The 10,498-nt window shown below is 36.6% G+C and overlaps 1 long non-coding RNA gene across 1 annotated transcript in view; it reads left to right on the forward strand.

The window, feature by feature from the left end:
* LOC122804964 overlaps positions 1-8,862 on the forward strand; it is a 103,059-nt gene extending 94,197 nt beyond the window's left edge. The window contains exons 2-3 of the long non-coding RNA XR_006365257.1: positions 8,173-8,228; positions 8,463-8,862. This is a non-coding gene — a long non-coding RNA (uncharacterized LOC122804964). The remainder of the gene's footprint in view (positions 1-8,172; positions 8,229-8,462) is intronic.
* The last annotated feature ends 1,636 nt before the right edge of the window (positions 8,863-10,498 follow it).

Below are 10,498 nucleotides of genomic sequence, written 5' to 3' on the forward strand. Positions count from 1 at the left end.
GTGAGACAGTAAACACTCCAATCCCATGGATTGCCAGTATTTTTGACACTTGCATGTGCCTACACATCCAGTTCATGCAGGCCTCCCAGAATTTTCTCTCCAGCGTCCGGTGCTGATGTCATCCACTGTAAGTTGTCCTGCAGCCTTGTAAACGTCAGACTTGTGCTGTGGTGCTTGCTTAAAGTACGGAGTACTCTAGTCTGGTTACTTAGGTAGGGGTTCTTTTCTCAACTGGTGTATATGCATGTTTATGCACACTTGACATTTGATAGCGTGTTTTACACCAGTATGTGGGATACTGCTATTACCATTTTCTCCCCACCAGACACTGCTGATATCAGCTATAAAGTGTCTCACACACTCCAAGTCAGACTTGAAGCTGTGGTGTTTGCTTTAAATACAGAGCTCTGTATTCAATGTACTTAGGTAGTGGGTTGTGTTTTCCCTGCAGTAGCTTGTGTGTGTGCTCGTGTACTTGCTTGACATTAGAAAAAACATTTTACACCAGCATGTGGAAACTGCTGTTACCATCTTCCTGTCACCAGACTGTGATGTCATCAGTTATAGCTGATTTGTGGATGTGCAGTATTCCCATCAGGGCAGGGTCAGAGATTGACCTGTAGGCTAGGCACAAGTCACCTGACAGGTCTTTCATTCTATCCACATACATCATGATATGGTTTGTAGACCATGTATTTACTTGTTGAGCAACTCCTGTGGTGTCTGCAACTGCTGCAGATGTCTGGAGAAGTGCATGAAAGAGGGAGCATTACACTCTATTAGTGTTCTGATGAGGTTTAATTACAGTGCTGTTATATCATCCTCAGATCTTAATATGATGGCATGACGTATGAGGTGCATGATGTAGCCTTTCTATACCACAGTGGACACTTGCTGGTTGAAGTTCAAATTGCTGTCTACGTGTGTTCCCAGGTCTTGCACCACTTGGTTTCAGTAAAGGTGAGTGTTGTTAATGTTGTAATTAGTATGGAATTCCTCTTTCCAGAAGACCAAAATAATGACATATTTTGTGTTTATTTGTAGACAGTGGGGCTTTGCCACCAGTAATTTTGTCTGTGTTAGCTCTTCCTGTAGTATGTTAACATCATTGGTGGACTCAATGATTGCAACCAGTATGCAAGAATCAGCACATTTGATAAGCCAAAGGCAGTATTCTTTAGCTTGGGCTGTTGAGAAATAGATTTTTTTCAAACAGTAAAGGGCCAAGCACAGATCCTTGGGGTACACCAATGGTTACAGATAGCTCTATTTGTTGAGATTCACCATCTTTCGCAGTATGTGTTCTGTCAGTGAGACAATTAGTTCACCATCTATTGACATAAGGGATAATCCCCAGCTGGGAGAGTTTCTCAATGATACCTGGGTGGAGAATTGTGTCCAGTCTCTATACCAGATCATGATAGGCAGTATTCACTGTCTTAACTTCATCCAGGCCTATCCCACAGAATGAATGGGCTGTGACAACATCACAGATCACCTATAGCATGACTTAGAACATACACCTACCTGACACGTGTAGGATACACACTTCAACACACCCTCCAGATGGACTGTGCTCCTGTAGAAGGGGGTACACCAACATGGATCCATCTGAATGGGGGGACAGCAGCTAATGCATGCATATATAGATACATCCTGACTTTACTCATCTGTGTGGTAGACTAACATGTAATCATGGACCTTTTCTAAATGGACACTAATAATATCTGGCTGTGTGCAACATACGTGTGAGTTATCAATGCTACATCCATGTCTGTTTCATCTGTTAGATGTCCTCAGAGGTCATCAAGGGCATGCATGATGTCAACACTATCATTTCCTGTAACTTGACCAGGCCAAGGCATTTGACACAAATCCACATTGAAGTATTCACTCAACACTGTCAGATGTGGACATAAATACTTGAATCACCAAGTGGGTAGACCACTGAATCACATACGTGATATCTAAATATGTTGAAATGTGTGAAGTGACCTGTACCTCATGTCCATTGATCAGGTCTGTACATCAGGGCTGTCTACTAGGCCCTTTCCTGTCCACCTGCCTAAGCCGCCCACTACTCCCTTACATCACTGTAAACAGAACTAGCTCATTCTCACAGCTATAGTTAACTGCTGAAGGCTATCTTGTTTCAACACTGTTTCAGTTAGAAATGTAAAAACATATACTGCTTGTCATAACTCATATGTAGACTGCATTTCTCTATCTTGATATTAATGTATCGCACTGCTCTCACTATTAACATGCTGCCAGTTTTTATCACTAACTGTGCCAATTTTTGTTAATTATTGTTATAACTGCTTTCATTACTGATTTTGCTTTGTACCTTGTTAATGTAATTTAATATGAGTTCAATTTTATTGTTAATACTGTCTATTTGTATGTATGGAGCTTTTCGCCCTGGGCCTCTGCTGAAAATGGGCCTCATTTCCAGTTGGTCATTACCCAGTAAACAAATAAAATAATATTTATTTTATTTATTTCAGTCACAGATGTCAAGAATGACATACACATCCTCTGTCCAAACTGCATCTGGGGGACTAGAGAGTGTGGGCAGTCATTGATTCCAACTGTGATATTAATATAATGTAGACAGTATCAACACACACCAATTGCTGCCACAGCAATGACAACACATGACATGGAAAGAAAACCTGGGGGGGATTTGTTATGGTATGAAAACAAACACACAACCCAAGGATAATGTAGACATCACACCTATAAGCAGACCTGGTATGTGACCTGTGTCCTGGGGTAGATGGTATGTGGAACATTCGCCAGCATATGGCCACAGCAGTGACTACTCCCCTTGTATGTAATACAAGTACTGAGTATGTGCAGGGCATCCACATCAAAGGCCATACCTCCATAGGTCACAGCAATAATGGAGTATAATGCACCCTTCTTCATGTACCTCCCTACACATCTTCCATTGATGTGTAACAGAAGTGTACCACTTTCCCCCAATGAGCTGTCACACATCTTATTGGCCATACCTGGGTATTCCTTTTGTTGCATAAACATTACTTTGATGGTGCCGAACCCCTAGAAAGGTGTTATACCATATGCGTGTGTGATACCTCTTCTGGTGATGCACACAGTACACACACACACAGCTGTTTTGACAACACTGATGTCATGGGTTACATTTGTGACATTGTGGATTGTGCCATATGCATCTGCCATGTTCACCAGTTGGTTAGTTTGTATTGATCATGATGTCACATACAGGTATAACAGTGTCCCTCCTAACACCTCCAACAGCTGTTACCATGTCAGGATGATGTGCTTGATTGCCCTCATAAATTGATGATATGTCACAGTAGTTGTACAAGTGTGTTTATGCAGAACCATCTGTGATCACTCAGAATCACACGTGTCAGAGACATGGGATTACTGATAGTATTATTCTGATATTGTCCATGAATGTGCATGAGCCTGTAACTGAGTCCGATGCCGACATATTAGTGATAATCAGCCAAATCAGTTTGCACAGCTTCACAGTATGCACCCAACCCCAGTTGTATATAACCCCTGTATTCATCCCTGATAGATGTCCTCTCCATTGTTCATGTCAGGATGCTTATATCACAAAGACATCTTCTCCATTGTTATTCCACCATGTCTGATAGTCACATAATGCACAGTTTCACTGTGCAGTCTTTAATGTAACATGTTGATATGTGATTAGTATTCCTGCTACAACTGTCTTCCATTTACATGCCCTCATCTGCTGTACATTATGGTGTTTCACCTGTTCTCTTTCCCTGTGTTCATTCCTACATTTTATCTTTTATGTCCCTATTCAATTCACATACTTCCCCTGGCTGTTTCTTTTACATGGCAGTCCATGTAGCCTTCCAGATCATTTACACAATTTTGTACAGAATTCCTGTTATGGGATTCCACAATACTCTGCATCTTATACACTATGCTGTACTGTGTTTGGACCATATGCATTGCTATATGATAAACCCTGTTAACCATTGTGACATTCCCTGCAGTCCTGCTAAGCTAGTTTGCTCTAAGGTAAACTGTTGCATTACACAGTTTCCTGGCTGGAACCATTGTTGCCAACCATGAAACCTTCTTGTTTATGTTTAAACGTGGTGCACAGCATGAATATATAAACACTGCTGCTGCTCACTGTGTGAACACGTAAACTACATGTAAGCGCTGCATGAAGCCTACACAGAGTTTACTGAATCCACTGTTGTTCATTGCTATATATATGAATATTTATAGAAATAAATGCATGCATACATAATACACACACACACACACACTCCTTTGCTTTCCTTTAAACCCCATGGATGTAAACAAGGTAGTAAATACACTATTAATACAAAGGCTAAAAACATATAGGTTCATAGGTTAGTACTAGGCTAACTGCCTTTGTGAGCCATTTTAAGCCTAGCCAATTATCCCTTGTGAGACTCAAATCCTGCACCTTGTGTTTGTAAGGAAAACACCTTAACCATTAGGCCACCCTCCCAACCCATACTAAATTCTGTAGGACTGCATCATAAGTACACAATTAATTGACACATTGTCATTTAAACCTGGGCTTCCTCTGTATTGGGTTTTAATTGACAATGTAATTTCCACATTTCTAAGACCTCGCTGCATGCACCCCCACATGGATAAACATCAATCCCAAAAAAATCACGGCTGGTATATTTTTGATATCCTTAATGTGTTTATATATTCTATCCCTAAAATAACTTTCAGTCTTACCTATATAAAAAGCTGGGCAGTGTTGACACCTGGCCATGTAAGCTACCCCTTTAGACCTACAATTTATATACCTGTCACAATACATTTTCTCAGTCGTCCTAAAGCTAATACTGTGGTCCTCACAGATATAGCAGCATTGTTGACACACCATATTTGTATGTCATGCCACCCATTATTGGGAGGGTTAAGAACTGCTTGTTGTTCCATATGCTTTTTAAAACTCTTTCCCTTTTTATAGACAAATCATGGCTTCTCCCCAAAACTTTCAACACATTACCATTTGGTGAAAAAAAAATTCCAATACTTGATCATTCTGCTAATGATCTATAAATCTAATCTGTGATCAAAACCATAGCCCTTGTAAATGCAAGGTTGTTGGAGTTGTGATGATTAGCTAAGGTGAAATTATTTTTTCCCAAAATTGGGAAAAATGCCCTTCTGTTTTAGAAATATATTACACTCTCTAGTTGAACCTTTGGGTGCTTCCTGTTAATAAATATTTCTTTAAGCTTTCTCACATCACCATCAAAAGTGCTTGGGTCTTGTATCCATGCCAAATGCACTGTTTGCTCTTTTACTAATGATTTATTTTGGTGGAATGGATGGCAACTGTCATAGTGCAACATGGAGTTGGAGTATGTGGGCTTTCTAAATATGTTGGACACACAATTCCTTTGTGTTGGGTACTTGGTAATTGTGACATCTAAATAATATCTTGTATTGGATGTCTCATAATTGAACTGAAAAAAACATTGTATTAGTAAGTTGAATGAGATTGATTACACAAACATTACACATAGTCCACAATAAATATATATATATATATATATATATATATATATATATATATATATATATATATATAAAATGTGTGTATACAAACAATACACATAGTCCACACTATATATATATATATATATATATATATATATATGTGTGTATATATATATAGATATATATATATATATATATATATATATGTATATGTAGTTTACAAAGCTGAATACTCACTTTTCCGAAACCGGCAGAAGCGTGAAATTCAAAATACCGAAGCACGGATATTTTGAATTTCTGCTTCTGGTGGTATGGAATGTGGATGTTTGGGCTTAATTTTGGTAAGTTTCTGTGTGTAAGTATGTTTGTTAGGGGTTTAGCGTGTGTAAGTGTGTGTTGTGACTGTTGTGTGTGTGTTTGAGGGACTGTAAGTTTGTGTGCGAGTTTAGTTTGTGTTACTGTTTGTGTGATCTCAGAGTTAGAATATTTAAGTAGGGGGTGTGGAGGGCACAGCCCCCCACATGGGGGTTGCAGGGGGGCTTGCCACCCTGCTTATATGTAGTTTAGTTTGTTTGATTGTGGGGGGGGGAGTTGTGTAAAATGGGTACGGGATTTTGAATTTCGCGGTTGTGTGTTTTCGAGTTTGTGTGTTGTGGTTGGGTTTTTGGCATTGTAGTTTCGGAATACTGAAATTCAAGATTTCAGTATTTCGAAATTACAAAGTGGACCTGTGTATATATATATATATATATATATATATATATATATATATATATATATATATATATATATATATGTATATGTATATGTATATATATATGTATATGTATATATATATATATATATATATATATATATATATATATATATATATATATATATATATATATACATGTGTGTATATGTATGTATGTATATATATGTACATGTGTGTGTATGTATGTATAGCCGTAACATTTCCAAACACAGAGGTGCACATTGTGTCCATTGCTACCTCAGAAGTGTGATGAAAACGCATTATATTGCTACCTCACAAATCTGATGAAAATGCATATTTTCAAAATATATTTAATTAGTAGATAAAATGGTTTTCATAAGTTTATGTATTACTCCAATACCAATAGCAGATAATTTATTGTCTTCCACTAAAAAAAAAAAATCATTTAACCATTTCAGTCCCTCTTTGTGAGGTATGACAGAACAAAGATCCTTAGTGACAAATATTAAATCATTGCTGCATAATCAGCTGTCAGTGTCTTCAGAAATTCCCATGAGTCCTTTAACATGCAAGCAAAGGTCTCAAAAACATTTTTTACTTTCATATCAATATATTTGGCTGTTAGATGTGTCTTGGACCCACTGGCATTGGCAATTGGCCATTGGCCATAAAGGGGGATCTGCAACATTCTTATGTACCTTAGGTTCCCAGAACACCATAGGAATAAATGTTTCTCAACTATGATATTTTTGTAAATATTCACATCCATCTGACATTGAATAAATATATCAAATAGTATTTGGTCAGTTCTTTTGTACACAATATTAATTTAATTAATAGATGACTCCCCGTGTCATTGTACAAGATATTAAATGTCTTATCCACATAGTTTATCAGCTTCGTCTCAACCAGTCCCCCACCTTTATCAGGATTCATTAATGTAATATTTCTTTCTTCAAATATACTTTAACAAATCTCTTTCTTTGTTAGTTAAGCTATAGCAGAAGGTCTTGCCTTTGACATATCTTCCACACATTTTTTTCAAAGAGATGTGAGGTGGGATGGGGAGTAAAAGTGTTTTTTCTACTATCCTAAGACTGTGGACCCTGTTTGCTTCTCACTTCTGTATCTGTGCTTCCATCCTGTTTCTCCAGGGTTCCTGCCAGTTCCTGTCCTGAAATTCCAATCCTTGGTAGTTCTAGTTCTGGCTGTTTAGCTGTTCCATTCTCCTGGATAATGGGAAAAGTCTGCTTTAGAGTTCCCTCCTTTACCCAATAGTCCCCTTTAGACATCAGAACATCTGAAGACAGACATCATTTTAGGGATACAGTAAATGAACACATTAAAGGTATCAAAAATAAAAACATGCGTAATGCATTAAAGGTATTGATCAATACAAATGCCATGAATTTTTTTGGGGGGGGATTGTAAGGATTGATGTTAATCTATGGGGTGCATGAAGTGATATCTTAGAATTGAGGGAATTGTTTTGCCAATTAAAACCAATGCAGAGGAGCCCTGAGTTTTAAATGACAAAGTATCAATTAATTGTGTACTTAAGACGTAGTCATACAGAATTTTATGTTTTTAGCCCTTGGATTCATTAATTGTGTATTTACCACTATGATTACATTCATAGGGTTTAAAGGGGACCATAGGAATTTTTATATATTTTTATTTCTATAAATATTTATATTTAACAATGAATAAGTGTTTTAAATGAAATTGCTTGGTGGTGCAAGATTACAAATTTTAACACCATACAGAATTTGAACAGCTATGAAGTTAACATTTTACATCTGAAGGTTGTTTAACATTTCCTGTAGATATAGGAAGTAGTGATTTTGGTTCTGAGACAGTCTTGAGATTGTTGGAGGATGAAAGTGCTTAACCATTCTATTTATTTTATCTTACTTCTCTAGGAATTAGTGCTGCACACCTTCCCAATGGACTTTGTGGATAATTTGGTATTTGACAGGTAACATTTTAGGTATTTCAAATGATAAATAATTTTGTCAGTCACTTTTTTAAGTCCAGTGTATCTTGTAAATGTTACTTGTATTTCATTGAATATGGCAAAAAAGATAAATTTAAGCAACAGCTACCCTTTAGCTAAATGTGCAAGATGTTTTATCCTTTACTCGTTTAGAGGGTGAGTTGTTGATGGTAGACATTTGTATTTTTATGGATGCTTTTGTCATTGCAATTACAGGTCAAGCTGCCAAACAGAATAACAGGCATTGATCAGGTTATAGAAAAGTCCTGATCCATCAAGAAAAGAAGAAATAGATTATGCTGATGTGCTTAAGGGCTGCTTCTTGATTATGTCAGAACATTCAGTCTGCATGGAAGAATACTGAAAGTTCTGGTAATCTAATATAGCATGATTGTACATGCCCATTTATGAAAGAACATCTGTGTAATTAGGTTATTAAAGGCAGTTTTTGGTTGCATGATTATAAAAATGCATGCACATTCCGTTTAGCAAGAAGATAATTGTAATGCTTTGAGATGTCTGCTTTGTTGTAAAAACTACAAACTTAAAATGTTTTAGGATTTTTAACAATTTACAATGTACTTTTAAGTAAAGCTATCAATAAAACAAGTAGGAAAATGCCCTGCAACTGCACTATTTAAATTTGCAGCTTTCTATGGAGGTGGTGGTGTGCATTTTGACCAATCAATTCTCAAAAGTTTCTTTGTCATCACACAATCTACTCAGTTTGTGAAATGACAAGAAGTACAAAGCCTAGAAGTGTTTACCAGAAGAAGAGAAGTGGTGGAAAGTTGCTGTGGAGAAGTAATGGCCAGCAAGAGTTTTTTTTTTTTGCAACCAGATATAGGCAGTGAGCAACTTTACAGGACAAATGGAGTACCTGTTAACTGTCCCTGATTTCACAGACTATCCTTGATTTTACCTCATAATCTCGGTCTTTTATTAAATCCTCCCATTGCATCATAACTACATCATTTTCCCCCTGATTTTATCCCAAGCAAAGACACTTCATTCATTGAAAAATACATACCCTCAATTTTCACTACATTACCCAAATCCTTACTTTTATCTTTATTCAAGGTCATTCCAATTTCCCTTAAACATCCGTTCAGACAAATGAGTACTTCCCTCATACATATTTTGTTCCTAGAAGCTACAACTGTTACATGTCCAAACTACTGTAATCACCACATACTTTTGCATCACATATGTAGCATCTTTCATTTTATAAGCTACTTGACTCACTCACATTCATTACCAATGCAAACAATATTCCAGTCATGGGACATCCTAGTCCTATAATGCATTTTTGCATATTTCTTTACTCAGCTACCCATTCACTGACGCTCACTCTCTGTTTTAATAGGCTAACATATACACACCTGCAATTCTATACTTTTCCATAACATCCCTCAAAGCATCATGTCCTACTGTAACAAATGCTTTGCTGCTATCACCTATCATAAGTTTCACATCCTTCCATTTACTTAAAATAACCTTCAATTTCTCTTGACAGCCAGTAATAATTCTTGACATCCATTCCCTTTTTATGCCATATATATTTTATTCCATAATGTTCCCACTCTATCCTTCCATATAATCTGTTATTAAGGGTGAAGAGTGTCTCCAGTCATTCTCATTTTTCCTCCTTGTAAATTTTTCTATGCTACTACATAACTCTTCATAAGCAAACGCTGCCATCAACCATTTGTTTAGTATATTTACAAAATACTTTCATTGCCAATCCATTAATTTCTTGTACATTGTATAGCATATAATATATGGGCCAGAAGGGAATCAACATTTACTTTCCTAAGTACTTCTTCCAATTCACCAGTAGTAATTTATTTTTCAAATTCTTCCTCAACTTTTTCTGACATTTTATTACCTTCATCTCTCTTGTTTTTCTTCTTTCTACTGTTATATACATATTTTCACATGCTGTACTACAGTACTCATAATTTGCTCTTGCATTTTTTTAACCTCTCCTTTCACATTTCTGATTCCCCTCATTATACTCATTTCCTCATATACTATATTACCAAAATAGGCAGATACTTCCTCCCTCCACTCTTGTAAACAATTTCTAAACAGTAATGCCTTAATTTTTTTCTCAATTTGTTTTATATATTTCTTTTTCCATATCATAATACCCTGTATCATTCTCTAAATTAAATACATTTCTGTACATTTCCCCATATTTCACTCCCCCTTCCTTTCTTACATTATCCTGCCATTGCAAAAATGCTTTT

Source organism: Protopterus annectens, chromosome 6.part0, assembly GCF_019279795.1.
Source record: "Protopterus annectens isolate FY-2018-M chromosome 6.part0, PAN1.0, whole genome shotgun sequence".
NCBI classification, from domain to species: Eukaryota; Metazoa; Chordata; order Ceratodontiformes; family Protopteridae; genus Protopterus; species Protopterus annectens.